Source organism: Pyrus communis, chromosome 1 (genome assembly GCF_963583255.1).
Source record: "Pyrus communis chromosome 1, drPyrComm1.1, whole genome shotgun sequence".
Classification (NCBI taxonomy): Eukaryota; Viridiplantae; Streptophyta; class Magnoliopsida; order Rosales; family Rosaceae; genus Pyrus; species Pyrus communis.
The window spans coordinates 29258109-29270206 of NC_084803.1; the positions used below are offsets into that span (position 1 = coordinate 29258109).

At 38.6% G+C, this 12098-nt stretch overlaps 1 non-coding gene across 1 annotated transcript; it reads right to left on the bottom strand.

Moving 5' to 3' along the window:
• Positions 1–10291: 10291 nt before the first annotated feature.
• LOC137720223 (small nucleolar RNA R71) lies at positions 10292–10402 on the bottom strand. The gene has a single exon (XR_011066474.1). It is a non-coding gene; the product is annotated as a small nucleolar RNA R71 (small nucleolar RNA).
• Positions 10403–12098: the final 1696 nt, after the last annotated feature.

Below are 12098 nucleotides of genomic sequence, written 5' to 3' on the forward strand. Positions count from 1 at the left end.
GTGTTTTTAGGTTCATATGGCTAAGGAAGCAAAAAGATGCATTTTGGAGCAAATTAGAGATTGGAATGGATATCATATGCTTAAAGCCAAGTAGATGGACGAAATTGAAGACCAAACCATTCACTTATCACCCAAGTGTGTAATAGGATCAATTGGAAGGCAAATGAAGTAAAAACACTTCTTTTGGTAGCTGAGCATTATTCCAAACGTGGAGAGGATTCTGGGGAGTTAATTTGGAGTCCAAATGTGGAATCTAGGACTAATTTGGCTGCTGGAATTTCAGGAAAAGATGTGGAAGGGAAGTGGTGCAATTCGGCCATATTGGGTGGTTCTACACAAGGCAAGAAGGTGTAAACCTGATTTGCAAGTTGTGAAAATAAGGAAACAAAGTTCAAAACAAATGCCATTCTCAGTAAATCAGATTCTAGCCTTTTATACACACTTCATTCCAGCCACTCCACATGCATTTCCAACCCACATGCCCCTTTAATCATTCAACCATGCAGCCACACATTCACCCACATGCATTTCCACCCACATGCTCTCCCATTTCAGATTGCATCACACTTCATTCCACCCAAGCCACATGCACTCCCATCCATTTCATCATTGCAGCCACATATCCATCCCACTTCATCATTTCAGTCACCAAAACACCCACATGCATTCCTAATCACCCTTCCACACAACTTGCCTTCATTCATTCAGAAAATACATCCCTTGCCGTGGCTTTCCATCATTCCACACCATCATTTCAGCACATGCACTTCTCCCATTCTTTAATCCAATTCAGCCACTTAATCATTCAAATTCCCATTCACACATCAAAACCTTCCTCTTTGCCGTGCACATGCAATTCCCACTCCAGATTTTCACATGCTTTCACATGCATTTTCAGCCATGCACATTCACCTTGCATTTGCAGAAAATCCACTTCCTTTGCACATGCATTCATCATCATTACTCTAGTCATAATTCACATGTATTTCAGATTGCATTCCCATTCTTTAATTCAACCAACACAACCATGCACTCCACATGCATTTCCACCCTTACAAGACCCTAATCATTCATCCACACAATCTGCCATCATTCACACAAACACCATCATTGCCATGCATCCCATTCCATCTCCCATTTCAGATTGCATTCCATTCATTCCACCCTTTAATCACATGCATAAATCAGCCACATGCATCTCCCATCACCATTTCAGATTTCCACCCACCTCCTAGCTGTATGTTCCCTCTTATTTACCTATAAATAAGCATGCATTTCAGCCACAATTCATTCACGCTCATTGATACACATTCATTCACGCCAGAAATTCATTCCCTCTCTCTAACACAGCCATACTTCACCATTCTTCATATTTTCTGCCCAAAAACACTCCTTGCCTTCCCCTACATCCATCCCTACCCTAAACACATCATTCTACATCATCCATAACCCCCAAAACTCACCAAAACCCCTTGTGCCGCAGCAACTAGAGGAGAAGAGGCCTAAACGTTCATACAATTCAAGATTGAGTTGTTGGAATTTTTAGGTGTACTTCGATTCTTGTTTTCAATGTTTACTTTGTTATTACTCTCTAAGTTTGTTGTAATCATGAGTGGCTAAACCCCTAATTAGTTAGGGGAAAGTTTGAAGCCATGAACATGTTTGAAATATGAATTGATTTCTTCCAATTGTGATTTGTTAAGTTGTGATTGCAATTCAATTATCATGTTTATTAAAAACTTGTTTTTGTATGTTGATTAGGGATGCATACTTAGTCTTCATGCATAAACTCGATGCTAGTTTATAAACGAGTTTCACCTAATCGTCACAAGTTTATAAACATGAGTAGTGAAGGTTGCTAGTCACAACCGCGTTAATTGAATTCTTGGCAAAAGTATCATGCATTCATAGTTACAATTGCCTCGTCAACACTTATAATTTTCATAGAGCATAATGATCTCTCATTGTATCTCTTCTATGCATTCATGTTGAGAACCATTGGAGAATGATTTGAATTGTCGCATGCATCATCCAATTCAATAACATAAGGAAAATTTGAGAGTTAATTAGTGCATCACGGTTAACTTGGGGTGTTGAGCATCATAGTTAATGAAAAGCAATTGGAGAATCGATTCATATATAAATGTGTCATGTGTGGAGAATGGACCTCTAACTAATCCATCCATCATCTTGTTTCTCAAATCCGTTTATACAATCTGCCTAGTTTATTAACTTGTTTTGTTAATTCAATTTTCGTCAAATCAAAACCCCCCTTTACTTTCTTGTTCCTTGGTGCTTAGAATCTGTTTAGTTTATGTTTTAAAAGTGTTTTGAATCAAGCCATAATCTTAAATTCGTCCAACATTGGGTTTAAGGTCAGAAACTGCCTAGTTAGTGTTTTTAGGCAGTTTTGAGTCTTTTGAACTTGTTTTGAGTCCTTTGAGTCTTTGTGAACGTTTTTAACTTTGTTTTTATGTTTTTGAGTCAATTTAGAGGTTTTAGCAAGCCCTCCTAATCCCCGGTCTAGAACGATCCCTACTTGCATCCTTACTACAATTTGACAACAAGAGGGTTAATTTGTGTGCTTAACTATTTTCGCATCAAGACTTGAAGTAGGAAAGTTAAATCCTAAAAGACCTCATGTTTGAGCATCATTGAAGACTCCTACGCATTTTAGAACACAAAAACAACATTCCTTGCAACCTTAGGACATTATCGTATGTTTCCTTGTGTCTCCCTTCCTTGCCATGCAAGGAAGGGCTTTGTTCCCTATTTTAAACACTTAAACCATTCACTTAACATATCATTAACCACATATCATATCACTTATAACCATACACTTATCACTTATCATACCCATAATCATTCACACCTTGCAGCCACATTCATCACCAAAGAAACCATCATTTCAGCACATTCCCTTGCATTCCAACCAAAACCGTGCACATGCTATCACCATGCATTCACATGCACTTGTTCCTCCATCATTCCATCCTTTAAAACATTGCACATGCACTTTAATCATTCAACACATGCACTCCCATTCTTTAATCCATGCAGCCACACATTCACCCACATGCATTTCCACCCACATGCTCTCCCATTTCAGATTGCATTTCCATTCACACACCAACACATCCCTTTGTGCCGTGCACTTTAATCATTCAATTCAGCCATTCCACATGCCATTGTCATTCCACTTTAGCTTTAATTCACATGCACATTCATTCATCCAGAAAATACATCCTTTGCCATGCACATGCACTTCCCACTCTTTAATTCATTTCAGCCACATGCATTCCCCCTTTAAGCCACATGCACTCCCATCCATTCCACATGCTATTGCAGCCACATATTCATTGCACATGCATTTCCAACCCACATGCATCCTTTAATCATTCAAACATGCTGCCACATTCCCTCCTAGCTGTCATGTTCCCCCCATTTCACCTATAAATAAGCATCCATTCCATTCATTCTCATTCATTCTTCCATATTCAGAAATTCACCAAAACCCCTCCCCCTTTGCCGTGCAAATCCACCACTTCCCTACTAATCCAAACACCACAAAAACAATCCATTGCCGTGCCGATCACTCCTCACAAATCCTTAGACCTTGTGATACAACAACGAGGAAGAGAAGAGTGCCTAAACGTTCATACAATTCAAGTTTGAGTTGTTGGAATGTTTAGGTGTTTCTTTGATTTCAATGTTTAAATTCAATTCTCTTTGTTTTGTACGTATGAGGAATGGAAGAGAAGAGTGCCTAAACGTTCATACAATTCAAGTTTGAGTTGTTGGAATGTTTAGGTGTTTCTTTGATTTCAAAGTTATGAGGAACTAAACCCTCCCTTGGCTAGGGGGGGATTCGAAATATATGTTTATGCTTGCATTTTGATTTGATTACTTCTAATTGCGTTTCATAAGTTGTGGATTCAATTTGTTTAACCGTTTGATTGATAACTTATTTATGTATGTTTATTGAGAATGCGCGCTTAATTTTCATGCATGAATATGACGCTAGAATATAAGTGAGTTTCACCTAATAGTTACGAACTTATATTCGCAAGTAGTGGAGGTTGCTTATAAACAATCGCGTTAAACGAATTCTTGGCATAAGTTTCATGCGTATTCCATAGTAACGAATGCCTCGTCAACACTTATAATTTTCATAAAGCGTAATGATTCTTGCTTGTATCTCTATTATGCAATCATGTAGGGTACTTGTGGGGAATGTTTTGGGTTGTCGTATGCAATCATCCAATTCAATAACGTTAGGAAGATTTGAAAGTTAATTTAAGCGGACCTAATTAACTTGGAGTGTTGAGAATTAAGGATTTATTGAAATGCAATTGGAAATCGTTTTATTATGCAAGTATAACATGTATGGAGATGAACCCCTTAGCTAGCCTTCATTCCATTAAATTCTATCACACATTCACATTTACATTTTGCTTTTACTTACAATCTGTTCTTTTAGTTTAAATTCGTCAAAACCTAAATCCCCCTTTACTTTCTTGTCAAATTAGTTAGAAATCAATTTAGTTTATGTTTATAAGTGTTGTGATTCAATTTGTTACATAAATTCGTCCAAAGTACTCAAAGTGCTCAAAACTGCCCAGAAAGTGATTTTAAGGCAGTTTTGAGTGTTTTGGGTAATGTTTGAGTCTTTTGGTTTGTTTTAGTGTTTTAAAGTTTAGTTTTGCATTCTTTGAGTCTAGTTTAGTGTTTTATATTGTGTTTTTACGTTTTTGAGTCAAATCCAAGTGATTAACAATCCCTCCTAATCCCCGGTCCAGAACGATCCCTACTTATACTACAATTGACAAAAAGAGGGTTTAATTTGTGTGCGTATAAATCACGCATCAGGAGTCTTCACCTGTAAGAAGACCGTTAGAAGATAAAAAAGAAGGGCGCCATACATTACCTTGACGGGGCGCAACCGGATCGCTGCTGAGACTCAAATCTAAGCTAAGGTTCGATGAGTTTGCCATTTTTTCAAAAGTGTTCAAATAGAAGGGGTGAATGGAGTAAATTTTCAAAGGGCCGGAGACGATTTTCAAGAATGGGAGATCTTCAGAGTGTGTATGTTGGCGGTGATCGATAGCTCTACAAAAAGCCAAGGCGACGCGTCCACCGATTCAAAGAGCCGGATTTTCCGGCGTAAGTTAGGCGACGTTCCCTCGGCTTTTCAGAAAACGCGTTCAACTTTGTCAAAAGATTTCTGACAAAGCTGAAAACACGTGGAGGCCATCATCGCAACTACACATCTTTAGCCGACAAGCGCAAAGTTCGGCGACGCTTTCTCTGCTTTTCAGAAGACGCGTGCAGCTTTGTCAAAAGGAGCCGCATCCGCACTACTACGTGTCGTTCAGAAAGCGAAGGGGCGCCTGCTCAGAAATCGAAGAGGCGTCTTCAAAGATCGAAGAGGCGCCACTATTTCAAAAAGCCGGATTTGCGGGATCAAAACGTTTGTCGACAAGGGTAAAAGAACAGTACCACCACTTGATATTATCTCTATATATGTCGACCTTCGTCTTTTATGGCAAGGCAAACCTGAAGAAAAATGCCCAACTCTCTCTCACCTCTGAGGGCGCACTCCCAGCAAAGCCTTTCGAAATACTCAATTCTTTCTTCTTCCCCAAAGATGATACCAGATGCCTGGAGTACAGATGACCTAGGAGGAAACGTCAGATTGAAGTGTGCTGATTCATTCACCGCTTCTTCAAAAGCAAAGGTATCTCATATCATCAAGGTCAAAAGCAAAAGTATCTCATATCATGCTCTTTCCCTGTCTTTTTCTTTGTCCTTGTTCTTACTCGCATGGCAAAGTGAAAGAAGCAATCAGCCGGCACTTGGAGTTAGTCTTTCGATCTGGAGCCAACTGCCTGGAATCTATTCCTGGTTGCTTACCTAGCGTTGCTCTCGAGTAGTCATCTTCAACGGAGCAAGTAAGGCAAGTGAAAATGATACATTGAAGCATGTGGAGACAAGGAACAACTGCATATGCTGAGCTATCCTCTAACCCTCTTCAATACGATTGGAAAGATTGAACAAAGAAACAGATAAAAGGAGGAAGCTCAGACCTTCGGGGGAAGACCAAAAGAATCCTGCTGCCCAGTTCAAGAGTAGCACAAAAGAAAATCAATGATGGGCGGAAACCAGTTCAAGAGAAAGCCTGTGGAATCACCAAGATCAATGCCTCAATGCAATTACCAAGGAGAAGATGGAATTTACACTCCATAACCAGATTTGCGTCCCTAAACTCTTCTCTTTGTTAGTTACATTCTGCCATGTTTAGTACGTTTAGTATGTTTAAGTGCTTTTTGTGTGTTTACTTATGTTTTGTGTGAATCTATGATTAAAACATTGAGGACAATGTTTGATTTAAGTGTGGGGGGGGGTAACTAAGTATATTTGATGCAAATTCGTGGGATTTTATCACCCATAACTTCAAATGTTGTTCCTTGCTGTTTTAAGGTGTTTTTAAGTTGTTTTAGAGTGTTTTAGTATGTTTTGTTTTTATAACTCCGAAAATCACATAAAAATTTGAAAAACATGTTTTAAAAAGCCTAAAAAGAGTGTTTTGAGTCGTTTTTGTGTGTTTGTGTCTTAGGATACCTTCCAACACAATGATAAGGATTTGGTTTGTAATTGCATGACGGTTAAAAAGAGTTATAAACATAGAGAAAAGTTTGATTTACTCTTGGTATATGCTTGGTTATGGTTATAATGTATGACTTCACATGCAATCATAAAAGAAAAATTCGTTTTTGTAACATGCTTGAAGGAAGGAACTCAAACAAACACTACAACCCTGTGAAACTCGAGCCATTACCTTCTTTGGAGAGTTATTTTCTGTGATTCTTTGTTTTCTAAAGTTGTTGCATGATCTCATTATTCCTTGCTTGGTTGCTACTTAGAATGCAATTGTATCATGATAGAACTAAATGCTAGAACTTATATCCATTTCATTCAAAGCATGACATTGAATTGCATAACATATATCAAGATGAAGTTGTGTAGTTGCCACCATAACCAAATAGCCTTACTTCCCATATTTCGTATTTGTTGTAAGTTTTAACCCCGTTGAGCCTCGTTTAGCCTATTTTCTTTGCTAACCACATCACCCCTTACCTAGCCTAGAGTAGGACTTTCTTATACCCTTGTTCTTAAAGTATAGTGAGCATGACTTAAATGAATTCCTTTTGAGTTACATTATGCAAGAAAATGAGTGTGGGGGAGTAAAAGTTTGTTCTTACGTTTATATGTATGTTTTGAGATTCAAAAGAAAAAGAAGAAGAAAAAAAAAAAAAAAAAAAAAAAAAAGAAAGGAGTGAAAATAAGTAAGAATGAACTCACGAGCGTTGATGGTTGAAGAAAGGGTCCAAAAAGTTGAATATGGCCCTAAGTTTTGTGTGACTTTCCCTTGGGTGTTCAAAGTTGACTTCTGCGTTCTTAAGGGAATTCTAAGTGCCTAATTCAATACTTTGCTCACTATTGCTTTAAGAATGTTTGTTTATCCCTTCTTTGTTAGCCAAACACCTTTAGCCCCGTTTCAACTGATAAGTCACATTTTGCATGCATTTTTATCTTCCTTATTTGGCGTCGTTGTGATTGTGTTGGATTAAACTAGTTGCATTTTACATTATTTGGTGTTAGTGTGCAGCCAAGGGTGAATTTGGATCAATGGGAAGGCAAATGAAGTAAAAACATTTCTTTTGGTAGCTGAGCATTATTCCAAACGTGGAAAGGGTTCTTGGGAATTAATTTGAAGTCCAAATATGAGGAATCTAACACTAAGGTGGCTGCTTAAATTCAGGAGAAGATGTGATTAGGAAAGTGGTGCATTGGAGTCACATTGGATGGTTCTAAACAAGGCAAAAACATGCGGGCACCTTGTTCATTCCACATAACCTGTGCCGTGTATTCCCTTGCTTTGTCCAGCTCCCTTTTGCACCAAAAACATTCACTCCCATTAATTAAACCTTTCAACCATATTTACACCAACAAACATCATCATACCGTGCACTCCCATGTGATTCCAAGGCAGATTATGTACTTCTAATACCAAAATATGCATTCACATGCACGATTCACAATCTGACCGTGCATTCCATTACCTTTCTCCACTCCATTTGCAGAAATCCACATGCATCTCAATTAAACATTCCATGCCATTTCAGCGCCCCTTATGCCCATACCGTGCACTTCCATTCCCATTTGCAGATGTCCACTCCCTTGTGGCAGACATTGCACATGTATCTTGGATTAAATAAACCACATACATGCAGATCATGTCCATGCTTTGCATCCATCACTCCAGAAATCCACTCATCCCACCATTTCATGCGATTCCAGCTCCTCCTTGTCTAGGCCGTGCACATTCATACACCTTTTCAGTTTTCCTTTCACATGCATCTGGTCAGCTTTCACATGCATTCCCATTGTTTTTCCATCATTAACCACATTCAGAAATACAAAAAAGAACTACTCATTCCCCCCCTCCATGCTATTCCGTTGGACATTCTCTCCCATTCACAGAAAACTGTCCACATTCTAGTCCATTCGACATTCTCTCCCATTCACAGAAAACTATTCTTCATTCAGTCCATTACACACGCATAACCTCTCCCATTTTCACTTCATTTTCTGTCCATTTCTGTCCCAAGGGCAGAAACCATTCAACCATAACCAATCTACCTTCATCCGCACCACATTTGGAAAACCAATACCGAAGGCACTCTTCAAGGAATTCAACATCAGTTTTGCTTCAAGGGTTTCTTCTTATTAATTCTATGTTCATTCATGTTTTATATTTCTATGTTAAATCTTTTGTAAACATGAATTGTAACTAATCCTCCTCTAGGGATTCGATGTAACCTTGCAAAGTTTGCCATGTAATTAAGTTAGAATGCTCAGTTTGTCCATCTATTTCTTGTTTCATTCTTTGATTTAATGGTGACTTAGTGAGTTGATTTTAATGTTTGATCATCATTTGAATTAATCACTAAGTTGTGTAGCCAAGATTAAAACACACATCATGCATAATCTTGGTAGATATGTGAATGAATGAAGGGAATGTTTAGCATACATCCTGCCGAGTTATTCCCTTTGGTTTTATGAAAGTTTCTTGTGCATTACATACTCTTGATTATGAACCAAAGTTGCACATCACAACTAGGTTCATGATTAGAGACATTTGATAAAATCCACACATCATATGGTTGATCATGTCCAAGTGAAACAAACTCAAGAAATAGGTAGATGAATGAGTACAAACTAACTTAACAAACATGGACTTGGTTTAGCAATGGTGAAACCGAATCCCTAGCTTCATCTCCATTGGTACTATCTCATTTTACTAGTTGTTGAGTCATTTATTTGTGTTTACTTCACTTTCTTATACTTTCAAGTTACAACAACAAATCTGCCTATTCTGTTTAGTTTGATTCATTTCATAGAGTTCTTGCAAAACAAGTAGTTATATAGGTCCAATTAGTCCCTGAGGATTCGACACCCTTGCTTGTGCCATTATACTAAATATATTCTAGCATTAGGAAGGAATAATACATCAAGAAAAATGGCGCCGTTGGCGGGGACTGATTTCAGTCCCTTGTAATTGCTTGTTTGCTATGTAAAATTTGTTCATTTCATTGTTGTTTGCTAGTTAAACTTTGTTCTTTTCATTGTAGGTAGATTCTTGATTTTCATTCAAACTTGTGTTACTTTGTTTCAGGTAGTATATGTCAAATAAACTTGTTGAGTTAGGCCAAAGAATTGAACGGTTGAAGGGCCACACTTTGGACAACTTTGTGCCATCAAGTTCATCCATTATCCGTGAAGAAGAGGAAGGGAATTCACCTAGTTCAACAAGTAAAGAATCTGAGCAATTTAATTGGGAAGGAGAAGAGGAGATGGCGGGCAACGAAGATGAGCTTCGAGCTTTGGAGGACTTTGCTCAACCAATCATACCAAATTCACCTTCATGCATCTTGCTGCCCACAGAAGCTAGAAACTATGATCTCAAATCTTCACATTTCCATATGTTTCCTTCATTTTATGGATTACCTAATGAAGACCCTTTAGCTCATATTAAAGAGTTTTACAATGTTGTGAGTGGTTTACCTTTGCAGGGAGTAAGTGAAGCAAATTTGAGGATGAGAGTGTTTCCTTACACCTTGAAAGATAAGGCCAAGAGTTGGTTGATGACTCTAACACCAGGTTCCCTCACTACATGGGATGCCGTGGCTAAGAAGTTCTTGGAGAAGTTCTTTTCCACTTAAAAGACAGCCACATTAAGGGGACAAATCTTCAACTTCAAACAAGATGATGGAGAACCTTTCAATGAGTGTTGGGAGCGTTTTAAAGGCCTCTTGATACAATGTCCACACCATGGGTTACCTTTTCACTTACAAATGCAAATTTTCTATGATGGACTAACCCAAACTTGTCAATCAACTGTTGATAATGCAGCAGGTGGAGCATTGAAGAAAAAGAATGCTCAAGAGTCATATAACATTTATGAGATGTTGGGGTCTAATGCTCAACACAAAGATTTAAGGGGTAAGAAAGTTGGAGTCTATGAAACAAGTTCTAATCATGAGCTTTTGTTGCAGGTAGCTAACCTAGAAAGGAAGCTTGAATCCGTGCTCAACATGGTGCCAAAAGCAAATGAAGTGTGTGCCATTTGCAACATACCAAGCCATCCTACTCACCAATGTCCATCTAGGGAGGCTTACCCCGAGTATGTTCAAGAGCAAGTGAACCTAATGAATTCTTACAATCAAAGACCAAGGAATGATATGTATTCCAATACATATAACCCGAGTTGGAGAGATCATCCCAACCTTTCATGGAAGAACAACAATCAATTCCAAAATTTCCAACCAAAACCTGCCACTACCCTTGAGGATACGGTTAAGTTGTTAGCCCAAAACACTTTGCAATTCCAACATTCCACAAATAGCACTCTCCAACAACATTCGGCAGCCCTAACCAAAATGGAGACACAATTGGGGCAGATTGCAGATGCCTTGAACCAAAGAGAGGTTGGGAAGTTTCCAAGCCAACCCGTGATACTCCAAAGGAACCAAGAGCAAGCCAAAGCAATCACTACACTTAGAAGTGGTAAGGTTATTGATAATAGAGTTGGCAATGAAGTTACTAATGAATATAATCATGTGAATGCAGGTGTTACTCAAGGAGACAATGAGAAACCAAATGAGGAACCAAGCCATGCTACTTCCTCATTTGAAGCACCAAATCTTCACAAGGCCGAGAAACCATACACTCCACCAATACCATTCCCTGGAAGACTTGCCAAGAGCAAGCAGGATAAGTCATTTAAGGAGATTTTTGATATACTAAGCAAAGTGAATGTTAATTTACCTTTGCTTGATGTCATTAGGAACATGCCGGCATATGGGAAGTTCTTCAAGGAGTTAAATAGCTACAAAAGGAAGTATGGACCACATGAGAAGGTTGTGGTTTCTGAGAATGTGAGTGCAGTTTTGCAAAGAAAACTTCCACCAAAGCTCAAGGATCCAGGAAGTTTCTCTATCAAGATCACCATAGGGGACAAGAAAGTAGAGAAGGCAATGCTTGATTTGGGTGCTAGCATCAACTTAATGCCTTATTCAGTGTACCTTCAACTAGGTTTGGGAGATTTGAAAGCCACCACCATTTCATTACAACTTGCAGACAGATCCGTGAAATATCCAAGAGGTATAGTAGAAGATATTCTAGTTCAAGTTGATAAACTAATCTTGCCTGCAGATTTTGTAGTGTTGGACATGGAAGAAGCTCCTATACATGATCATGAGTTGCCAATATTGCTTGGGAGACCTTTCATGGCCACGGCCAAGACCATCATTGATGTGCAAAATGGACTCCTCACTATGACAGTGTTAGGAGAGACAGTTCAATTCAAAGTGTTTGAATCTCTTTCTCATCCTTCTTCATCTCTTGATTGTTATGCCATTGATGTGCTTGATTCATTGGTATTCTCTAAGTTCTTGCAGGCACAATCGAATGAACCATTACAAACTGTTTTGAGTCAATCTCAAGATGAGTTTGATGAAGAAGATGCACTCATG